The sequence below is a fragment of the Rousettus aegyptiacus genome, unplaced genomic scaffold (genome assembly GCF_014176215.1).
Source record: "Rousettus aegyptiacus isolate mRouAeg1 unplaced genomic scaffold, mRouAeg1.p scaffold_m13_p_3, whole genome shotgun sequence".
In the NCBI taxonomy this organism is placed as follows: domain Eukaryota; kingdom Metazoa; phylum Chordata; class Mammalia; order Chiroptera; family Pteropodidae; genus Rousettus; species Rousettus aegyptiacus.
This window is the reverse complement of record NW_023416306.1, coordinates 102645642-102671270: the sequence shown is the minus strand read 5'-3', so window position 1 is coordinate 102671270 and position 25629 is coordinate 102645642. Positions and strand designations below refer to the sequence as shown.

Below are 25629 nucleotides of genomic sequence, written 5' to 3'. Positions count from 1 at the left end.
AACTGTTTTCTCTGTTAGCTCTTTTGATTATTGAGTTTGGTGCTTCTCTAATAATAATAAATGTTTCTAAAACTTTGGTTTTATACTCATCTTTCTTTTTGATTTTTCGTTTTATTTTTCCTTAGTAATTCTCTAGTGCTCTACTAGTTACTCAAATCAGCAAGCAGATCAAGGGTACGGTAAGAAATACCATCAGAGACTAAAATTTTGACTTTTGGGCATGAGACAGCATTGCTCCTCCAGTGTCGTGCCAATGGCCTGACCCTTCAGTGCAAATTGCTGTAATTATTGCTCCAGTGTCAAGGGCAAATGCTTCTGTTGCCAAACTTATGTACAATGTTCAGAGAGAGGCTGACCTACTCAGCTAACAGGGCTTTCTCAAACTCTCTAGTCTTCTGATAGTGCTTTGTTTAGTTGTATTTCATGATTTTTTATTTATTATATATATATATATATATATACGTACTTTTGAAGCTAGAGAGTAAGACTGTGATTTACGCTATTGTAATTATTTTTTCATTTTAATCTATTCTGTTTTTGTGCTTTCACAAATCAGAAGGGAAGGTTTAAAATTGTCTTTTGTTGCAGCTGATAAACAAATTCAGTAAAGTTACAAATACAGTAAACATACTAAGAATGAACTATTCGAAAAAGATGATAGGAAAAAATTCCATTTACAATCAAGAAAAATAAAAGACATAGGAATAAATTTAACCAAGGAGGTAAAAGATCTATGCACTGAAAATTATAAAACTGTGGTGAAAAACTTGTGGACAAAAATAAATGGAAATATACTCCATGTTCATGAATTGGAAGAATTAATATTGTTAAAATGTCCATACTATCCAAAGTGATTTACAGATTTAATGCAATCCCTTTCAAAATTTTAATGGCATTCTCAGAGAAATATATAATGTGATTCTAAAATTCATGTGGAGTCTATAGCCATGCCACCCTAAATGTACCCAGTCTTTTCTGATCTTGGAAGCTAAGCAGGATCGGGCCTGGTTAGTACATGGATGGGAGACCACCTAGGAAAACCAGGTGCTGTAGGCATTTTAAAAATTAATTAATTAATTAAAATGCATACATACATACATACATACATACATAAAATTCATGTGGAACCACAAAAGATTCTGAATAGATAGATCAATCTTGAGCAAGAAGAATATACTTTCTGATTTCAAATTATATCACAAAGCTATAGTAATGAAAACAGTATGGTACTAGCATAAAAGCTGAGACATAGCCCAATGGAACAGAATCAAGAACCCAGAAATAAACTCACACATATGCAGTTAACTAATCTTCAAGAAGGGCTCCAAAGATACAAAATGGAGAAAGTATTGAGAAATACTTTAATAGTATAGAAATACTTTTAATAGTATTGAGAAAATTGAATCTTCACTTGAAAAGAATGAAATTGGACCTATAAATTATATCATAAATAAAAATCAACTCCAAATGAATTGAAGACTTAAATGTAAGACCTGAAACCATAAAACTCTCAGGTAATAAAAGAAAAACAGGGAAAAAGCCCCTTGACAAAGGTTTTGGCAATAAGTTTTTGGCTATGACACCAAAATCCCAGGTAACAAAAGTGGGACTATATCACTGAAAAGCTTCTGCAGAGCAAAGAAAACATTCATCAAAACAAACAGGCAGTCTACAGAATGGGAAAAAAAATACAATTGACATGAGAACAATACAGGGGTTAGGGGTGCCGATTGCCCACGCGTTTGAAAATCTGTGTGTAACTTAAGTCAGCCCAACACATATGTGGATTCCCAACTTCGGAGTTGACCCTTGAACAACAAGGGGTTTGAACTGCATGGGTCAATTGAACTGTGCTGGTCAATTGCAAAAAGAAAAAAAGATTATGTATAAATGTACTAGTGCAGTTCAAACCCCTGTTTTTCAAGGTTCAAGTGTATTAGCAAACCATATATTGACAAGGAGTTAATATCCAAAATATATAAGGAACTCCTACAAATCAATAGCAAAAATCAAATAACCTGATAATGATTGGGCAAAGGACCTAAATAGACATTTCTCCAAAGAAGTCATATAAATGGCCAACAGGTATGTGAGAATATGCTTAACATCATAATCATTAGAGAAATACAAGACAAAAGCAACATATTACCTTGCACTTGTTAAGATTACTATTATTTAAAGAAAAAAGAGAAAACTGTAAGTGTTGGAGAGAATATGGAGCAAAGGGAACCGAACTCTGGCACAGTGCTGATGGAAACGTAAATCGGTACAACCACTGCAAAAAGACTGTAAGTTTCTTAAAAAAATTGAAAATAGTACTGCCATATGATCTAGCAATTCCATTCTGGATATATATTTAAAGGGAATGAACTCAGGATCCTGAAGATATATATGCATTTCTATTGTGAATAACAACATTATTCACAATACTCAAGATATAGAAAAAAACCTAAGTTTCCATCAGTGGGTGGATGGATAAAGAAAATATGCTGTATACATACAATACTATTCAGCCTTTAAAAAAGATGGAAATTCTGCCATTTGTGACACCTATGGACCTGGAAGACATTATGCTAAGTGAAATAAAGCAGATACAAACATTGTATGATCTCAGTTATGTGTGGAATCTAAAATAGACAAACCCTTAAGAGTGGAGATAGTGATTTCCAGGGTTTGGAGAGGGAAATGGGGAGGTAATGGTCAAAGGAGACAAAGTGACACAACTGTTTTGAATCACGTAATTTTTTTCCTCATTTTTCTAATTTTTCTCTGTATTAATAAGTGATAAAAAATTCCCAGAATTTTATTCTTTAATTGGTTATTATTATTTTTTCATGTTCAACATTACCCATAGTGATTTGCTCAATACATATGAATTATCACCGAAACCTGGATCTTTTATCTAGTACACCTCCAAATGAGATGTAGATTATCTATTAATTCCAACAAATTATTTTAAATATATGACCACATGAGAACATTCCAATTTATAAACTTTTAAAATTTTAGATGATGACACTGTTAGATCTCCTCTAAAAATACTAATAGCATAACAGAAAAGTAACAGAAACAAAATGATCCAAACATGTTGTTATGATAGTTAATGTTTGAGGAGTTCATGAGATCTGAGTTGTGTCTGAGGAACAAAAGCTGACTTACTGGGTAGTATAGAAAATCATTAAACATTTCTATTCTTCCTTTTCTATAATGGAAACTGCTTTTGTGAAATTTTAGATGTAAATCATCTACATAAAGCCATGATTATCAATAACAAATATTATTCTAAATAGCAAAAGACATTCCATATTCAAATATTTGAACAAAGGAAACAGTAACTTGGAGACATTGGTATAATGTAGATGGTACTTTGCCAGGCGTGTTTGTGTATGGAAAATTATTGCCTCATTGATGGTACTCTTCTCTTATTTAAAATGCCATCCAATGGCTAAATGTCATTACTAATGGCCAGACATTCCTTGTGTACTGTTGCTACAACTGTAGAATACTCTGGGTGGGTTTTTCAGGAACAGAACATTTGCATTCTTTATATGAGGAACATTCATTTCTGAATCTCTGGTTTTCTCTTCTCTCTCATAAGCTGTTTGCAATTACTTTGAGCACAGAGTCATTCTGGTGTAGTATGTAATTTGTTTTATTCAGTGGTTTCTTATCATGCATAGATGAAATGCCTTTTTTTATCACTCATTTAAATTATTGTTTTCCTCTGGTGATGGATTTTTGCAGCTTCTGTATTTACTTTATTACTTGTGACTAGGGCATGTTTTCCTATCAGGAACCCAGCAGAGGTTTGCATTTAGTTTTACTTCATCATCATTCTGCTCTATACTCTCAGCAATATCTCTATGCAAAGAAAGAGACAAGGAGTCTATGGGCTCAATAGTTTCAGTAAAATAACTCCTACTTTCCTTCATAGCCTCAGACTGCATTGCAAATGATTTCAGAATTTTATAACCTATATTACCATAGTTAATTTATTTCCTGTGTCCTATATTTCATGTGGTTATGTTTCTGCCTTGATCAGAAAGAGGAAAGCAATAAAATGACATGAGCAGTTATCTTTTCATTCTTTCTTTCCAAACTCGAACCTGGATATAAAATTTTTATGGAATGTCAGATTTATTCTTGAAGATTTAAGCGAGTGAATAAATTCTAGCCAGACTTTTGGAAATTTCTCTAAATCAACTGAGGCTCTCATATCACTTACCAAAAAAGGGGGAAAAAAATGTTGAAATATGTTTTTAGGAGCTGTTTTCTTCTAAATTTTCTGCTCATTTAATTCTAGTGGACCCGAATTTCTTCATTGGTGCATAAAAGTTAAACAATTGAAAGACAGTTTTAGATGCTTTAAATCCTATCCCCTTCTTAAGATAGAACCACTTTGAAATTGTCATGGAAGGTAAAAAGCTATCCTATTTCTTAAGATCCTCAGAGGACAAAAGTCTACTTCTTTCCTTAGTAACTACTCTACATCTCTCACCTCTTATTGTCAGTGTTTTCTAAGGCCTAACTAAAATTTTGATAGTTCTTTTCAGCAAATCACAATGCTAGTCTCTGTAAAGCCTGTGTATTGAGTTAGACAGTGATCCTGACGTTATAATATGTTTTAGCCTTCTAAAAGAGATAAGCTAAGTAATTAAGCAACTATGAAAAGTAATTAATGACAAAAATATGCACATAGTCATATTATTGTTCAGAAAAATGTTCAGTTTTTTTGAATTGGAGAGACAAGGCTATACTCATCAGAAGAGCTTAGCAGAAGGATCTGCCAATGCTTAAAGAAGAGTTGTATGAAATCCAAGGCATTGAGACATATTATTTAAGGTTTTAGATGCCAGAAGAAAAAGCTTGAAGTTTATTCTGGTAGGAGCAGAGCAAAAGTTAGTTTGAATCTAAGGCTTTTGGTCCACCTGCAGACACATCCCTGAGCCTGAGTCTCTCATCTATAAGATAATGATAACATAAAAATTTCAACATATTTATGAAGAGAAAGTGAGATAATGTACAAGTGTTTATCATAGTTCTCAGCACATAGAAAGTGCTCAGTAAAAGAAAAAGCTGATATCAATAATGGTAACAATTATAATAATATTTTATGATGGTAATAAGAAACCATCAGAAATTTTGAGCAGTGGAGTGTGATTATAACCATATTTCAAAAGAATTAATCCAAGAATAGGGTGTAGATGTAAGTAAACAAAGAATATATTGGAAGTAAGGAGATAAGTTTTATGAAAAATAGTCTAGATATGTTTTCAAAGGCTTAATTAAGGATAGTGACAGTAATGAAGAATGGTTGTAGGGAAGATTATAGAGATGATATTAAGTCAAAGAAAAAAGTTTTTTATTCTAAGTATAGTAAAATTTTATATATTTAATTAATCTTTAATCTGTTTTTTAAAACCGGTTCTTTTTGCTTACTGCTTATTTTTTACAAAATATTTGATCACCCCTTTAACTCTCACCATGTCTCTTTTGTGCTATGCATTAGAGTAATTAAAACCTTCATCTCAATTAATTTCCATAAGATGTTTCAAAGGTTAGCAGGTGGCAAATAATAATCCTATCAATTGAATAATTCAGTTTCACAAAATTTAATTTAGGACCCATATTAAACTAATAAATGGATCATAATAAATTTTAATTTTATTTTCCTTCCATACTTTCAAGAAATAATTATTTCTTGTACCTAAATAACTGGAGGACTTTGTCCTGGAAAATTTCTCTATAACAGAGTAGTATAAACTTTATTGGATTTTTGTAAATGTATTTCATACCAGTTGAGAATTTGTACTCAGGAAGCAAAAGGACCTGTGTTCAATTCAGAGACTGTCACTTAGTCTATATGTGACTTTGGACAAATTACCTTTTCATTTATTTATCTGTAAGTTGGAGGTAATGGAAATACTCAACGCATGAAGTTCTCATGAAGATAAAATAAAATATATATGTATCACATTTCCTGGTACACAATGAGTACACAATATTATTATAATTGCTATTATCATTAACATTAAGCTTCAAGTAATAGTCGATAATCTACATTTGTTGTACCTGAATTGTTCATGGTCTTATTTTGCTTCATTTACTTCATTTCTTAACCACCTACTTAAAAAGGAATGAGAAATAAACTAGTTTAATGTTATCAAATCTTTTTCTAAAAGGCTCAGCTTTAAGTGTATATGTTATGTGTTGTCAGGATCTAAGATCTGCTGAAGAAATGCTCAGATATCCAGAGTTCATGATTCAAGTTTCTTTTATATTGGTAGCTAGGGAAGGAGTTAAATTCCAAATAACCTTGGATATTACAGTTAAGAAATTAAATTTTAAGATATGAACTCAGTTAATTTTGGATTCAACTACTGTTCTGTTTCCTAAGGGAAAAATATGAAATCATTTTTGTTGTTTTGAAATCTGTTGCTTTTTTTCCTCCTCTGATTGCTTAAGTCTTATTACTAGTTTGGTTTCTTGTTAATCTCCTCCCAAGAAATTTTGCTCCCAATGTTGTATGCAAATAATTAAAGAGTTATAAAGTGGAGGGCCCCTCCAACAGATCTGCTTCTAAACGGTATTAGGCAGATGCATAATTTCCTTTGGTGGTCTGCTGTTGTGCTTATTTTCTCTTATCTTCCGAAAGTTACATCTATCTTTGATCTCTGTAGCTCCACACTTTAAACTGATTTAATCTTATTCTTCCACTGTGGAGATCAAGAACACCTGGGTATCATCTTCTCATTACTAATTCTTTACACATTTGAAGACCGTTAATCAATTAACATTAAATTTTCTCTCTTGCAAGCTAAATTATTTCAATTCCTTCACTCTTATCATTTACTCAAAAGACCAGTTTGCCAGTCCTTAATCATGTTTGTGGCTTGTTTACTTCTCCAAACTCACTTAAAATTAAGAACTTTAAAAAGACATGGTTTTCTAAAAATGATAGTCATCATTGACAAACAGGTGGAGAAATTATGCTTTCTAGTTTATGCTCTGGGAAAATTCTAAACAGTGACCTAAGATATGCTATCAATTATAGGATAATTATTTCCAGCATGGGCTTTAAAAAATACTCTGCACTTCTACTATTCGTCCTCACCCTCTAAATTTCATAAGCTTTAATCTATACACAGTCTTCAAAATGAATTATACACTTTGAGGAAAACTATTTTAGCTGGAAATCTAAGATGTTCATATCAATATATAAGTTTTCTATTCAATACCAGAGTTTGAAGTAGAAAAGACAAGATGTGCACATTAAGTGAAAGTTTTGGTAAAAGAAAAACTTATATGCTTAAATTAAGTATAGAAACATTTATGAGTAGATCTATTCTTCTGTTCCTTGAATCTCAGCTTTGTGATGGTTCTTAAAAGCTCGTCCTTTATATTTATAGAATTTATCACAATTTGGAATGTTATATATCTTTGAGTGATTAACATCCAGTTTCCCACCACACTTTAAACTCCATGAGGGCAGGGGCGTTGTCCATTTTTCTCGCAATTGTATCTGAAGTTCGGTATGTAGTAGATGACCTAGAAATACATGTCGATTGCATAAATGAATGTGTTATTTATGATTACACCTGAAAAGATACACAATTACTACTTTCCTTTTAAGTCTGAAATCTCATTTTATCTATTCCATTAATATTCATGATTAAAAGAAAATGCTATCTAGGAGAAGATAATTATGTCATTTTGAAAGTAATGTGTTAATGCAAATTTATTGACCTATTCTTAAGCCAAGACCTAAGAAAATGGGAAATAGCAGAGGTCAATTTTAATGAATGTAAGGTAGGCACAAGATTTGGGGAAGATGGGAAATCAATGGTCTTTTGCTACTTTAGTTGGATTCTGTAGTAGGAAGACCTAGATAGTAAAATATGTTTTCTGTGAAAGTTCTTCTCTCTTTGGAGTAAATGGGTCAGGCTGGACAGTTTGAGAGATGGGGAGAGTGCTATAGGGCTGGTGAATATAGGTAAAACTTTTAATAAAGTAATATTAATGAATGAATGCATTCGTATCAAAGAGCTAACACCATGACTTTTAAAATAACCTCTCTATGATAATTTATCTCGTTAGAACAACTTCTCTGTGATCAATATCTCAATCTGTATCAGTACATGATAATTCTTTTCACTTCCTAGATTTTTATAGGGAACCCTTGTATCATATCTCATTTACTTTTTCTGCAAGACAGAGATGTAATTTTTTGCAATTTTCTTGTAATATAGTAGAAGTACACTTTAACTGTTTTATAATATAGAGATAACAATGAAGATAAACTGAAATTTACTAGACTCTAGGTTCTTAATCTTTATGCAGCTTCGAAGTATTTATTATACCTATAAAATATACATTCTTATTAAAATTGATATATAATGTATATATATATAATACAATAAAATATATCATGGAAATGATATGTGACAGTGGTATAGTACTGGACTAAGAATTAGGAAATGACTTTGGTCAGAGCTGTGTCATCTGTGACACAAGATCTGAACACATTTCTGTGTTTTAGTTTTCAAATCAGGAAACTAGTCTTACAAGCACTATTTTAACAGGCTGGAAAATGCGTACTCTTTACTTTTCCTCATTCTCCAACACCTATGTAAAATAGCATCCTGTTCAGATATGGAAATACTTTCACTATTATTTCTTCATTTCTATTATTAGTACACATACATAGGCTCTCACTCCATTGTTCAAGGTCATTCTTCCTTCTTCTATGATTGCCTCTCTTTTTTCTATATTACAACTGCCAAGTGTAGTTATATGATGCATTGGTTTTCTGCCAAATTGCCTTGTTAAGAAACTTATAATAGCGTATTACTACTTATCATATTGTATCTTTTTTATTTTTTGAAACTTTTGGACTTATCTTAAGCAGATACTACATATTGCTTTCCCAATATATATTTTTTCCCTAATTTTTTTTTGATGTATTTCTTTGTGGCCAGCTGAAAATAAAATAAAACAGAACATGATTTCCCAGGTCCCTTGCATATGGAGATAACCATATGGGATGAGTTGAGATAATGAGAGGTGAGTTTACCTGAAGCTTACAGGAAAGATAGATTTTTCTTCACCCTTCATCTGCCTAGAACACAGATACTCTGCTTGCAGTATAGAAATTATGTTGTAACTAGTAGGCTAAAATTGGTACATTGGCAGAACAGGGAGCATGTTCCAGGCTCTAATTGTGTTTTAGAGCTGCCATACTATCCTTGAGCTGTCCACCTCCAGATTTTTTGTTTTCTGGGAAAAACAATCTATTCTTTGGCTAAGCCACTGCAAGTCTCTGTTACATGCAACTGAACATAATAATGAACCGGTATGTGCTTCACTAATTCAATCTTATTTCCTACTAGCTACCCTTCCTCATCTCATCTTTCAGTTACACCATTGGAATTTCCTCCTGTCCTTTATGTTTGGGTTATACACTTTTTCACCCCTTACTGCCTACTTTGAAGAAAGTGCTTTCTATTGACATTAGCCTTTCTACATCTTAGATGTTCTTCAAGTTAACTCAAGTCTCACCTCCTCTATGAAGCTTCCTTTAACAAACCAGTAAAATTTTGAATTTCTACACATTTAATGCTTTTTTGCTACTCTATACTAAACTATTTGTTCTGTAATTTTGTTCACTCATGTTAAGTTTAACACTCTAACTAGATTATGCATTCTTTAAGGTCTGGGAGTATTAAATTTGTTAGAATGTAAGTTTCTGAAAAGCAGAAGCAAGTTTTATATACAATTTTATTCACTATTTTTCTAGCACCACTCTATCACAAGTGCTCAAAAATATACTTTGGGTATATGTGCATCTATATGAAGAGACCTATGAGATTTTAATTGACTCAGTGCTTAATGATTAATGATATTTGTTCTAAATTTATCTTTTTAATTAAGAAATTTATCCTTAAGCAGTATTCTTTATTGGAGATGTCCTCACTTCAAAATGTTTGGCAGATAATTAAAACAAAACAAAGCCTGTGTGCTCAATTTTCTCCTATCCAACCTATTGTAATTGTATTGGAATTTTGCAAGGGAATATTTATGAGCTCGAAATAAAATTAACCCCTGTCTCTAGTTATTGCCCAAAGTCAAGAAAACATGATGCACCAATAATGTTATGTGTTTGTTTTCATTTCTATCTTTAATCCATTACAGTTGAATAAGGGATACTTAAAAGTATAAATCTTTAGAGAATGTAAGAGCTGCAACTTAAAGATTTTCTCACAATCTTAAATCTTTCTAATAAAGAATTTTGTGTATTATTTTAAAACTCTAATCACTCTCTATCCTATGTCTGGGTGAATAGATTATATTAGTATTAAAATCACAGCAGTCATTCTAACATAAAACTCACCAGGGGAAAAATGAAGATATGAATGGAATAGGATTTTTTCACACTCTATAAAATTTTCCACTTGTTAAGCTTTAAAGATTGTTTAGTGTTTGCCCATATTAGCACTATTTCTAAAATATCTGACAGTTGTTAGACTGACTACAATAAATGAAGTAGTATTGAAGATAAAAAATGTGCCTACACTAGCCATTTGAAATAGAATACTTTGGAGAAAGTGAAATTACTTCAATTCTAAGAAAACGTATAGTTTATATAGGCACTTACTCTTTTATGTGCTGGTATTATGGAAGTTTGGAATATGTTCTTTTCATTCAGTCCTCTTAACTTTTTGAAGCACACATGGACTGCATGATCTGAAATCCATGCAGTGCTACCATAAGCTTGCATCATACTCCGTGGGCCTTACTTGGTTTTCTGGCTAATCACCTGTGAATGCTAACTCATATATCCCTTCCCGACACCTACTGTCTTCTCTACTTCACTTGTCATATTTGTGCTGGGCTTTGGTTCACAGTACCAAATATATATTCTTATATTATTAGTTTGACATTTAAACATGTATCTTTCCCCTCAAAAAAAAAATCTTACTTGTTCTACAGGTGGATAGTGCACCAGGAAGTTATTAAATCATTTCCTTGGCACAATTCATCAAGGGCGGGTAGAGGCAAAGATGAGGGAAGTGTTAATCTTTTCCTCTTAGAGCTGACTATCTGTGGCACTTCCATTGCTCCATGGCTCCATGGTCTCTGTAGAGGTCAAGAGGAAGAACTGTCCAGATAAGCCTCATCAATTTGTATAGCAGCTCTGATTGGTTGAAGCTTCTTATTAAGTGTCTTTGCTTTAGAATACTGAAAGAAATCTTCTGTTACTTTAAATTTTAAGATACACCCCTTTTAAAGCAATCTACTCCTCTGCGTAATTAAAAAAGAAAAGCTTGTATTGATAGAGTAAGAATATGAGTTTAAGAAATAATCCTTAGATTAATTAAATGTCCTAAATTTGAAATACTCTGTAGTTCATATGATGTTACTCTACCTTATCATTTCTGATCAGTAAGAGGTCATTAAGACTCTCATAGCAAGTGATACTCACAGATCCTTACAGAATTAAGATGTGGGCTATTAGGAAGTTCTGGCCATAGAACTTAGATTTAGATGTAGGACTCCAATCCTTGAAGTGGCCGTGTTCAGAAAATAAATACTTCATCCCAGAAAGACTTGGTATTTTGTGGGTTTTAAGTCAGATCCTTGAGTACAAGAACTTTAGACATCAAAGGATTTGTTGTTGCTGTTGTTGTTGTTGTTCTTTTTCAATTGTGTGCCCAGAGCATAAATTCAGGCTTAGATTACCAACAAGGAAACTTCAGTTTTGAAATAGAGCTAAGTGGCATAACTGATTTGTGAGTATATATTTGGCATCAAAGTGATGAGAGGTTTGATGGCTAAAACTAGATATATACATATATGTTGTTAATGTCCACATGTAGAAATATTGCACATGCTTAGGCTTTTGAGGCTTTCTACTCCTCACTAAATAGGCAATTTGGATAATAGAGTTTTTTGTTTGTTTGTTTGTTTTACAAAGATATATACATTTTGCCTGTGGACTCTACTTGATAGCATTATATTTGGAAATAATCTTAATTTTATGAAAATACAAACTAGTTGTGTGAAAAAGTTTTTATCTGATTTTTAAGTGTTTATAGATCATTGTTATGTCTCTAAAAGGTGGTCCGTAAGGTCAAATCCTGCCAGCAGAACAGCAACAAAGATAAGGTGCATACTAAATACAGCTGCAATCCTAGTGCTAAACAGTTCTTTAATGCTTTTCTTTTGCACTCTTTGTTGGTGACCAATGTTAAGGGAAAGTGATTGTCTTCTTCCTTTTATTAGTTTTTCTTTGTGTGGTAAACTCTGCTTTCTTATCTTTCCTAATTTACTAGCCACAGTGAGTTTATCTTACGTGCTGATGATCACACAATTTCCTTGCTTCCTATAGTGCTATCTGTGATAACAGGGTTCATCATGAAGATCTGAAGGTACTTTCTGTAATTAAAAAACAAAAATATATTGTTAGCTTACCTGTTCATTCTAGGGCTTTACAAATCTTCAAACTTTCTCCTGCTTCTTCTGTATCCATGAAGTCTATACAATCCCATCTGCATTGGTTTGAATTTTTTAAATTTTATTTGTTTTACATATGAGATTCATCATTAAATTGTAAACATCTTAAGGATAAGAATTAATAATTTTGGTGTGGGAAGTATAAGATTATATCCACACACCTTGCTGTTTTAAGACCTAGAACTAACTCTCTCAAAAGGAAACAAATGGGAGGGATACTAAAAGGTTCTGAGATATCAAAGCCAGATAAACTATTGATAATTTCATTGTTCACTGCTCTTTGATAAGCACACTATTGTCAGTCAGTCAAAAAATTATTTCAACAATATAAATCTAATTTTCTTATTTTCTATATCCATTCATAGAACACAGATCTGTGGACTATTTACATACCTGCCTACTGACTTTAAATAATAAGAATTGTCTCTCTAAAAACTAATTACAAACAGTAGTGGTTGTCACTTTTGTTTTTATAATGAATTATCAAAATTGATAAGAAAAGTTTAATGACATTTATTTTTGAAAAGAATGAGGAGAAATAGGTACTCCAATATAGTTTTCATAGTAATATGTCAATACAATATCTTAAAAGGCAATTTTTATCTATAAAAATTTCCCAAACCTTATGACCTGACAATTCTAAAAAAAAAAAAAAACCTGTTCTACAAAAATAATAGAATGAAAAATAAAAATATTGAGAAATACATTTGTTGCATCTTGTTTTTAATAAAAATTGAAACCTGCCTAAATTGACTTCAGTGGGAATATGGTTGAATAAAGTATGACACATATATACAATGTACTAAATCAGTTAAAAGGAATAAGTCTATGTATATAGAATAATCTGGGAAAATGTACATAAAAAGTTTTTTAGGATTTAAAAGAATCAAGGAATACAGTGTTTGATTTCATTGTATTAAAACATCTTTGAAAAAGTATATGTGTATATATGCAAAGATGCATATATCTGAATCTATTTATTAATTTTTAAGAAATATAAATTTTGTAATCCTAAAAAGAATTACGCAATAGTGTATGTCAAAAACTTGAAGTGTTTCCTTTGGTGGAGAAATACCAAGGCAAATTTCACTTCTTTTAATTATGATGGATAATTTTTACTTTTGGAGGTATTTTATTGTGTGTGGCATGGTGGATTTTTAACTAACAACAATGATAAATAACTACCAATTTTCAACTAACTACAGTGATAAATACTACTTTAAAATGGGGGTAAAGATATCTGTCTTTCAGTGTTTGTATGAGTAAAAGCAATTACATATATAGAATACATGGTATATATTTGGCTTTCAAATTCACAAACTGCATTGTTATCAAGCTGTTCTCAATTATGATGATGAGGACAATCTTATAATCAGTTTGCTGTTCAAACAATTCAGACATCATTCTCAAATACTTACAGTGCAATATAAATATTTTTTTAATTCTTGAGATAATTATTAGAATCTTATTTTTCTCAGGATTTCAGGAGTTTATAAAATCCATGGTTCTGAGATTATATGTGCTGAGCCTACACTGGATAACAATCATGTAACTGTCTCTGCTGACTCTTCAAGCTCCTGATCTCCACTGGCAACCTTAAATACACCTCTAATGGTGTTAACTATTACAAGTTCAAGTGAATTGAGCTATATTCAGTTTGTAAGAATTACTTAGTGAAATTTCAAGGCTCTGTCTTTCCTAAACTTCACCTCTTACCAGCTACTCATTGCATTCATTTCATCAGTTATCCATGTAGTCATTCATTTCCTCATTCATATCTTTATTCTTTCGCTATTTAGCCCATTTTTCATTTGCCCTGAGAATACTCGCCAGCAGCATTTGTAGCTACAATGTTTACCCCGAGATGATTTGCACATTACAATCCTAATATTACTCCCAAGGTTTGCTACAAAATATTACGCTTTTATTATTATTTTCGCATCACCCTAAGTATATCGATAGTCTTTGGAAATAAATGACATCATTCTATTTATAGCATTCTGGTGTTAGTAGTGGTATTTCCATTTCCATTGATCGCTGAAAATTTTAAATCCTAGAAAACATAGCATTCCTACACACGATGTTAACGTCATTTCGAACAGTTGTTAGCCGAAGATTCATTTGATGAATCCAGTTTATGTATACATTTCTGTTATATTAGGATTAGAGAGAATTTCTGTTTAGAAATAACTCTAAGAACAGTTTTTATATTTTATTTTCACTTTGAAAACCAGATTTGCTTTAGCCTCAAAGAGCGTGTTTATGTGAAATTAAATTAATGTTGGCGGCAAGCTTCACTTTTTTTCTAAACGGGAAATGGTTAAAGACAAGATGTAATTGCAAAACTGTACTAGAAAGAAGATGATAACAGAACCAAAGTATAATTCAAAGATGAGGAAATCAAGGTAAAGAGTAAGTTAAAGACTAAACTCAAGATACATGATTTATTTCTATATTCAAGTCACATTTTCTCAATCTTGGGTATACTATGAAGGAAGCTGCTTTTACAAATTAAGAATAAGACAACTTCACTGAAAAAGGCTACTCTATAGCAGATTAATGGTAGAATTTTTAATTAAGAGCTATTTGTATAACCTGATTTATCTTTATTGATATTTTCTATACTTGTGAATCCAAAATGGCACTTGTTTGTCAAAACTATCTATAAGATATTATACAATACTTAGTTCAACCATGCATTCACATAAAATTTGTGTAAGCTAAACCATTGCTGAGGGATGATGTTTAACATGCTAGAGGCCTTAAAGACCATAGAGCCTATGGAGATGTATCTCCACAAAAAAATATTACTGAGAATACTAAGAACAATGTCAAAGAGTTCACTGCCTGTGTTTTCTTCTAGGACTTTTGGTTTCAGGTCTTACATTTAAGTCTTTAATCCACTCTGACTTTATTTTTCGTTAGAGTGTAAGAAAGTGGTTGTTATTTTTATTTATTATTTTTCACATAAATCTGTCCAGTTTTTCCAACACCATTTATTGAAGAGATTGTCTTTACCCCATTGTATATTATTTCCTCTTTTGTCATTGCTTAATTGATCATACAGGTGTGAGGATTTTTTGGCTTTCTATTGTGTTCCAGTGATCTATGTGTCTGGGTATTTATCTGAAGAAATCCAAAACACTAAAAGATACATGTATCCCTATGTTCATTGCAGCATTATTTATAATAGCCAAGATATGAAAGCAACCTAAGTGCTATCAGTGGATGAATGGACAAAGAAGAAGTACATACATACAATGGAATATTATTCAGTAACAAAAAGAATGAAATCTTACCCTTGGCAACAATATGTATGGGCCTAGAGGGTATTATGCTAAGTGAAATAAGTTAGACAGCGTAAGACAAATATATGATTTCATTTATATGTGAAATCTAAAAAAAATAAAATAAAAAATAATAAATGAACACACAAAACAGAAAGACTCATAGGTACATAGAACAAACTGTACCTATGCCAGATGTGAGGGCTATTGGGGGGCTTGGTGAAAAAAAGTGAAAGGATAAAGAAGTACAAATTGGCAGTTGCAAAATAGTCATAAAGATGTAAAATACAGCGTAGGAAATAGCGGCAGTAATATAATAACTATGCGCGGTGCCAGGTATATATTAGACTTATCAGAGGGATCACTTTGCAAGTTATGAAAGTGTCTAACCACTATGCTGTACACATAAAACTAATGTAATACTGAATGTCAACTGTAATTGAAAAATAAATAAATGTATATATTTAAAAAAAAAAAAAGACCATAGAGCCAATTGAATGAGAGTTCTGTATTTGACTGAGCTCCCAGTCATTATATAGCTTCAAGTTTGGAATATCAGAGAGCTGACCATCTCCTTATGTAGTCCATTTCATCCTTAGAATGGGCTCCTTACTTTGAACTATACTTTAAGTTGCATATAGGTAAAACAAAATGTGTATAGAGAAGCCCAACCAAGGTGGTCAGGAATAAGAGTAAGAGGAAAAAATATAAGGGATGATTGACTTGAAAAAGACTGAACATGAATATATTTTTCTTCAGATGTTTGAAAGGATGTCACATAGAAGAAAGACTGAAAATACCCGTACCAACCTGTGTTTTCTCCTAGGAGTTTTCTGTGTGCCTCAAAATAATCATACTGGAACTAGAAGGTGAAAGTTATAGAAAGATCCTCTCTGTAAAGACATTCTAACTAGCTAGTAATGCTCTATTTCCCAGAGATCTTAGATGCTCTAGCAGTAATGCCTATGTCACCATCTCTTAATTTGACATATCACCAATTGCTAGTTATATATCTACATAAGTTTATTATTCCATAACACATAATTCTTCCAGTTATGCACAAGAATGGCATTGCAGGATTTTGAATGCCCTTTGGAAATCCAGAAATCTGTACTTGGCAATTTTATAACCTAATGAATCTAAGAATTAGTTAAATCTGAGTATATTTGTTATTAATGAAGCAATACTAATTGCCAGTGATTAATTTTTCCTATAAGTGATATTCAGCATATTTAGAAATGTGTAATTTTTCATGGTATCCACATAACATTTATTCATCTTAGTTTTCAGAACTGAATGTATTTTTATTTGTGAAAGCCAGGACCTTGTTTTTCACCTTTTCACCTCTGACTCTATTCCAGTTCTTTGCTCATGTTCTTTGCATAGGAAGAGTATCACTGGGGAAAAGTAATTCTAGAGAAAGAATATTCCAGGATTAGCAAGTATTTCTTATGCCTTTTCTCCTTCTTCTTCTTCCTCCCTTCCTCTTTCTCTCCCCCCCTCTCTCCTACTCTTCCTTCCTTCTTTTCTTCCTGTCAGTTCATACATAACCTAGCTCCATCTTTTCCTTGAAATTTCAATTTAGAGAGTCACTTCCTCAGTAAGACTTTCCTTAACTCTAAGCAAAGTATTCAGTTACCTCCCCACCCCATTTTTACTTTCATGGAATTTATCAAAAGTCGTGATTTTATTTTTGGTCTTTAAAAAAATGTTTTTACAAATTTTCATCCTCACTGAAATGTAAGTTCCAGGACAGCTAAGGTAGTGTCTGTCTTATTTATCATTGTGTTCTTTGCATTTAGTACAGTTTCTGATGTATGTGCAGGTGTTTCTTTAAGTATATGTGGTATTTGGGTAAATGTTGGGTGGACATTTCAAATTAATTAAAATTTTTATTTATTTATTAAACACATCTTTATAGAGGACTCTGTTTTTGCCTGGCCTTGTGTTTGATGTTGGATAGTCTAAATCTGTATTAAATCCAACTATCTAAATATAAGTGAAACATGGAGTTATTGATAGATTATGCTAAAATTGAAACTGAAAATTTTACTATCTAATCAAACTCATTATTTTTTTTTCTTCAAAATATTTGAGGTGTCTTTTTTATTCTCAGACTGAGAGTTAGTATAGAATATCAGAAACCTAGGTTGTAATTTTCTTTCATTTTTGTTTTTATCACTTATGAATATTAGTTAGGAAATAGTGGTACACTAAGTTAAATTTCCTGCTCGAAGCAAAGCAAAAACATCTATGAAATATTTTTAAGTAATAAATACAATTTTAAAAAGAATGTAAAGATTTTTATATAAACCTCGAGTCAGTTAATTACCTGTCTCAAGTACTTGATTTATATTAAAGCTTCAAAAAGAAAAAAAAAAGAAAAACTGTTAGAAGGTGACTGACTGAGAACTTTTTTTTATTTCTAAGCCTTTTTCCTTTAAAACAATAGTCTTAGTCCTCTAAGACTCTCTTGCTATAATTAAAGAAAAAAACGACTTCTGTCTAGATTAGAGTCAATAAAATGGATTTCAAAGTAACCCTCCAAGTTTCACAAATTTATTTAGGGGACATATCTTACATAGTGTGGAATTTTTCTTCCTTTCCAAAAGATTCTGAAATGAAAGGGAAATAGATACCTACTGACTAATGTAGGAAGAGCACCTTAGGCATATATTTCATGTGATAATTGCTTTTCTTTTGCATTTAGGAACTACAGGCAAAAGCCAGAGAAATATAGCTGGTTTCATTACCCAGAGGAAAAGCAATCACTATGGTTGTCAGGCCTATCGAACATTTCTTTCATCCTGGGAAATCTTTGGAAAAATAAAATCATGTTGGTGGCTATCTTGCAGTGCACTCAATTAAAGTTAAGTTGTTAGATTTTTTCCTAAGAAATGTCAGCCACTGCCATTACCAAGTATCTGACCAGATCACCTGGAAAATAAACATGTTCACATTATCTGCATTTGTCAGAGACTGAGCTAAAAAGAAAGACTGATGAATATCTCATAGATATTCATTCTAGTTTCACTTGGGGCAAATTATATTCATCCTGCAAACTCTTTAACCACAAACCATTTTCTTTTGCTGCTTCATTTGCCTCTAAAATTTAGCACAATACAAAATTTTATGATTTAAAAGTATAAATCAAATGTAACTGGTTTTTGCAAAGGCTGGATAGAAATTTGAAGAAATCTGCTTCATCAAACATTAAGGGAAATGGATATAATTAGAGACTTGCTGCTCTGTTGAGACTATAAATTTCTGATGTTAGTTACTATAAAGAAAAGAGTGATAGAAGGAGAGAAGGAATGAGAGAAGGAGATGGTAATTGGGTTTCTCAGATTGTTCTATTTGGAAAATTTCACATTTCAGAGATTTTGCTATCTTCCTTTACATGATAGAAGGTTAGATTTAAGAAAACTTTGGTGAAGATTATGCAGGACAGGGCAAATTTCCCTGAGTGGCAGGGAGACCAAGCCTTGCACAGAGATGAGGGTCCTTTGGCAGAGTGTGTAGAAAGTTTATTAGAAAAGGGATAACATTCCATGGACAGAGTCGTCTCTCTCAGAGGCAAGGACAGTGAGAGGAGCACAGATCCATGGCCAAAGTCTAATCCTAAAATATACAGAGAAGCATATATATTTGAGGCCAAGAACTTGGGAAACATTAAAACAAAAACAATTTTTCTAGCGCAATCACTGTTTTCTGAATGAGTTTCTCATAATATTTTCTTAATCTAAATCTTCTGTTTGTCAATGCTTGCTTTTTGTGATTATCTCTAACTTAGCCATTTTTTCTGTATGATAATGTTTTCAGTTATTTCAAAGAACTATGAAAATTGTCAAAGCTATCCAAGGAACATTTCTTATATACTGGATAATTTTATCTGCCCTGCTTCTAAATTTTTACTGAATTGTGGTAACATCATCACCTGAAAAGGACTTCAATTCCAGTGTTTTGTTTTGTTTTGTTTTTTGTAGAATTCTATTGAAGATGCCAGCTTGATTCTTAGAGAGATGCAACTATGATTAATTCTATGAATATTCATTGAATATTTGTTATTACACTTTTACATTACTAAAATCTCATCTCCCAAGAAAGAACTTTCTATAAGTATCATATTTCTAAAAGATTCCCAGCTCAAGATATATTCAACACAATTAGTTTTACTATTATTTCGACTATATTTGTTTTTAATAATATTTTATGTTGTTGTGACTATATTCCATTTTTTATAATTTTTGCTCATCACACATTTTCATTATATGAGACAAAGAAGTTTGCACAAATTACGTCCTTGCCATAACTGATAACATTAAATTTATGAATCAAAGGAAGCAGCAGTGACCAAACCAGATCAAGGGTGAAAATAAGGAAACATTCTACATTATTTTCATCTCCTCTCTCAAATGAGTAAGTCTATTTGTTTTACTTTTGATTTGTTCCTTGGGATTTTTTTTAAACTCCACCTATGAATGCATTTTACCTGAAGATACTTGTTTCACATTGACTGAAAAAAATAGGTTCAAGGTGATATAGCATCAATACCAAGACAATAGAAAAATATAGACGCTTCAGGAAGGAACTAGCTTAGCAAAGGAGTTTCATAATGATAAAGGCACACATATAAATTATTTAGCAAAATATAGAACTTGTGTAGCTCAAAAGGCTTTTCTTTGGAAACATTGGTTATAATCAACACAAGTATATGAAAACTGGAACCATTGCTTAGTAAAGGTCAATTTTTTGACAATAATGGCTGAAATTAATAGTATGGAGTAAATAGCTAAAATGTCCAGTTGTGAACTATATCTTCTGGAACTTCGAAGTCAGAACATTAACTAGAAATTATGGTGACTTTAGGTTTTGCTAATGATTATTCTTTGCTCATTTTTTTTTCATTTTTGAAAATACATAATTAGAGAATTAGAAAATGTCAAAGCTGAAATTGTACTATGAGCTATCAGATCCAATGTGTTCAGTTTAGAGGTAAACATACTGATACTTCATCTATGTTTACTTTAATTCTGCAAATGTCAAATATGATTTCAAACATTCTTCAAATATATGTTTATTTGTTCATTAAATATATATAATTCTGTTTCAAACTTACATTATACTATCTTTCTAACAATGTAGTTTATTTATTTTATTCTAAAGGCTATCTAAATATTTCCATTGTCCTCGTTAAATAGAGACATCACTACATATGGGGGAAAAGATGGACAGTGTGCATAAGTGACTTGCCTTCAAAACAGGCAAATGCTATTTCAAGATCACACGCAGAGCCTATATTGCTCTCCAGATAATATTTATTGGAACATCATAAAGAATTTATCGTATAGCATAAATACAGAGACCAAGAAAGAAATCTGTTTAGATAGCTGTCTATGCACACTGCCAGCTTGAAGTAGGGCTGTTTGGGATAACTGACTATACAGAGGCAGTAAAAGCTAGACAGAATACTCTATATTTTTACATAGGATTTATTTTGTGGATTGAACTGTCCAAAAGAGGAAAAGAGGTTGGTAAGCAAAAGCGGTCAAAATGCTCTGGACTATATTTTTGTTACTCTTCCAAGTCTTTTTTTTTTTTTTTCAGACTGCATCTTGAAAAAGTTTATATATATCAGGTAAAAACCTATGCTATATAATTTAAAGTGTATATAGATGGGAGTTCGCCCTTCCATTCTAATACCACATCGTGAAGTTCCCCTGAAAGTTCATATTTACAGTAAGTGTAGATACTCTTTATCAAGAACCATGGAAAACTGAGGTTTTAATACTACAAATACTTGCCTACACCTTATCCTTACTCAGATACCCCTAAAGGTATTGGCAATTGCCAGGTTTTTATCTTTTGGATGAAAAGAACATCCTTCTTTAGCAAGATTGCTGCTCCTTCTCAGCTATACACTTTCTAGTACTGTGAAATATTTTACTTACCAGTTCCAATCCATTTTTTTCACACACTGTTTTACATAGATTTCTAGTTTATTCCCTATGAAAATTAAATTGATATACAAATATTCAACTCAGAATTAAGGTGGAAAGCTCACCAGTTTACGTCTTTTTTCTTTAATAGGAACGCATGACTCTGTCCCTGAGCACAAGAGATTAGGCAAATTCAAATTTTATAATATTATATAGACCTAGAGTTCAATATGAAAAAAAGTGAATACTACTGTAATTGGATTGAAAATATAGAAATTGACCTAGTTTATAATCAGCGAAAAGCAGAATATCAATTTTACCTTTTATTCCAGTAGGCCAGGGAATGTACTTCTTAATTAAAAGAATATGAACTTGACACTTTTAAGCATATTTTTAAAAATTCAGGGTAGTTTTTTGAAACATTGTTACTTTCCTGTTTTTTATGTTTCTGTGTATGTGGAGAACAAATAATACAGAACTACAGGTATAATAAATGCAAGATTTCAGGGATTCTTGAATGCCAGAGTATTTTGTCTCTAATCTTTCCTACTAATGATAACTACCTCCATTTATTTTTAATAAATTTACATGGTAAATTAATATAAAAGTGCATAATAAAACACTTATTGTGCCAACATCACACATCCAAATTCCTTTTAATCCATGTAAAAGCAGACTTTTCTCTCTTTACTTATAAGAAAGTTAATTCATGAAAATCTCTATAGAATATTTTAAAACCCGCAGTTGTTGATGGAGAAAGACTTGTAGCCCTTTTAATGTGAAAGCTGTGCCAGAATATCCATAAATAATTCCTCCTCTCACACAAACCAGAGTGCTAGGAAATGTGCAGACACTGCAGATTTTTACTGTTTTCTCTGCTTGCATTCATATTACAATAAATGAGAGTAGATTTTTAATATCCATTTCTATTACATGCATTAACTGAAGCTGTAGGGGTAAAATGAAGAATTTCCTATGATTTGAGACACTGGGGATGTCCATATGCCTGTGCGTGGGCAGAATATTCAGTATTTCTGCTTTTTTAAAGAAAGAGTAGCTTAAAATGTTCTAGGGATTGCTAAAAGTTAGAGACTTCAAGAACCATTTTTTAAAATTGGAGCTGGTTCCATTAATATTTTTGGAAAGACAGACTAGTTTCAATTAAAACATGTAAACTGAGAAAAATTAAGCCAAACTGACATGTACATGAACAGGTTTAGAGTATGCACTTCCTGGTGTTCTTTTTTTCCAATAGATAATTAATATGAAAATGTATTCTAAAACTGAATTATAAAAAAGTTGTCTTTCTTTCCACAATTATTTGATATTAAGAACAAAATAATTTTTTATGAATTTTGACTTGCCTATGTCTAAATTGATTTCTTTATAATGAAGGAGTTTAAAGATGTAATTTTCCATAGCATATACTTTTTGGAGGAATTTATGCCTATATATTCCCAGTATTTGGCAATGCACATTATAAATACTTGCCAAAAAAAATTAGAAAATCAATGACAAAGTTGGAATGTAGTTTCTGAAGACTTAAATTAATGGAATTCTGCTAGAGACATAAAAGTTGTTTCCCTGCTGTTCACATCTGTTGCATCCTGCAAAAAAAGAAAATGTTATGTGAAGAGCTGATGCTTGCATCGCTGACTCTTCCTGATTTGTGCTGATGATAGCTGAAGCTGCAGTCTTGGCATCTTCCACCGCACATTGTCATCAGTAAGGTGGGAACACATCCCTGAATTAAATTAGAGTTCAATGCGAAAATCCAATTTGTTTGACAGAAATTCACTTTCTAGTCTAATCTGTAGAGATGCTACTGTTATAAAAGTAACCCTAGTACTATTTTAAAATATTACTAAAGGTAAACTACCTGCTAAAAAATAATTTTTATAAAGTTTTCTCAAAGAGGGGAAAAGAAATCATAAATATCATGTAAAAATTAAGGCCAGTCAAAGAGAAAAAATCCTGGTCAGGACACCAAATTCATGATGAAGGAACATAATCAAATATTTTACAAATCTTACAACCAATTCTTAAACACACTAAATGTATTTGGCAGTTAGAGCTGTGGAGATAGGTGGTTTTTCTCAGATGTTTTCTTTCTTTTTTGTTTTGGTCAGCATCTTTCAAATTAGTAGCTTTTCAAAACTTTCTAGTAGTGGCTTTTCAAAACTTTCTCTCACATTTAAGACTGCAACACTATAAAGCTTGAGAAAGCTCTGAGCATGAGTGCTTTACTATGGGCTATCTAACTGGATATTTTAGTTAAGGATGTGTTATTATGGGCCTATCTCTCCCTTCTGTCCTATTTCGAAGAGGGATGAAGGAAGAGAAAGAAAGAAAAGAGAAGAGAAGAAGGGAAGAGTAGAGAGAAGGAAGGGAAGGAAGGAAGGAAGGAAGGCAGGGGAGGAGGAAGGAAGAAGCGAAAGAAAGAAAGTGCGGAAAGAAAGAAAGCTGTGGGAGGGGGGGAGGGCGGTCGAGGGAGGTGGGGTGGGCTTGAGGGGTTGGGAGGGTGGGGGGAGGGGGGAGTATCAGGAGCGAGAGGGGAGAGTCGTCTCTCTCCTATCTACTCTCTCTACTACTCTCTCTATCCCTCCCTCACCTCCCTCCCTCCCTCCCCTCCCTCCCTCCCTCCCTTCCTTCCTTCCTTCCTTCCTTCCTTCCTTCCTTCCTTCCTTCCTTCCTTCCTTCCTTCCTTCCTTCTGTCTTTCACTACTAAGATTCCTGATAGAAAATTTTTCAAATACTTTTCTTGGCAAGTGAACACCTTGTTCCACTGTTGTAGTAATCCGAGGAACCCAGAGAAGGAAGGAGGCTAAGTATATATAAACACCCTTTATATTCATATTCATATATTTTTTTAATTCTGAAGTTTGGTACCTAATTTGCCTGTAATGAAACTCTATTATTACTTATTCCTTTTAACTCTTTCATCCAGAGAATAAATGTCCAGTCGTTTTGAAAAACAAAGGACAAATCACCTTGTCTATCAAAACAGAAAAAGGAGTTTGATTACTGGAGTGATTCTTAAACAGGTTTTCAGCTAGTCCTCTTTAGTGTCGTCTTTTTGTCCTTCACTTCATGTCCAAGGTTGCCTAGTAACTTGCAGGATTCTATGGAAAAAAATAAATTGCTTCTGAATTGTCCCTTTATGGATTTATAATTCAGAGTTCTTGGTTATGTTAGATATTTCCAATTATTCATGTACTTCCCAGCTTCCATAGTTGTGATGCTATTGTTTTTTTTCTCTCTCTTTCTTTTCATTTTTGTGGGTTAATGACTTAAAAATTCACATTATTTTGGCTAGGTAGAATTTCATTAGAGAACAAAATAGATGTGTATATCCCATCAATTATTCTTACCTTAATTTCTACTCAGCTTCAACTTTTTAAAAAATATATTGGAAAGATTATACTAACTCTATTATAGTGTCTGACACATTTGCTAAATTAACTAATACACGAAGAGTAAGTGAATAAAGAACACTTAACTGTCTTTGGTGTGATAATGATGAGCAAATTAGTAAATACAATAGTAAATAGAGGCATTTTGGAACATATGTGAAATATTCACCACTTGCAATTGAAGGTTAAGATTTGAAAGAACATGTATTTATGAGCAGTGAACAGATGGCTGTGCATATGAAGTTAAAAATAGGATGTTAAAATTCTCGTTGTTGAAAATATTGGATCTTATGGAATTCAGAATATGTAGTTAGCAAAATATTCTTATCTGATCAAAATAATTTAAACTGAAATATTAAAGGAAGGAGTTCTCAACCAGAACACAAATTAGATTTTGTAAAAGAAGGGTGTATGTCATAAAGTAATCATTGTTGAGAGTATGTATAGAAAGTATATATGGAGATATAAAGATATTGA

At 32.1% G+C, this 25629-nt stretch overlaps 1 pseudogene; it reads left to right on the top strand.

The window, feature by feature from the left end:
* The first annotated feature begins 937 nt into the window (after positions 1-937).
* Positions 938-1056, top strand: LOC118601382 (annotated as a pseudogene).
* Positions 1057-25629: the final 24573 nt, after the last annotated feature.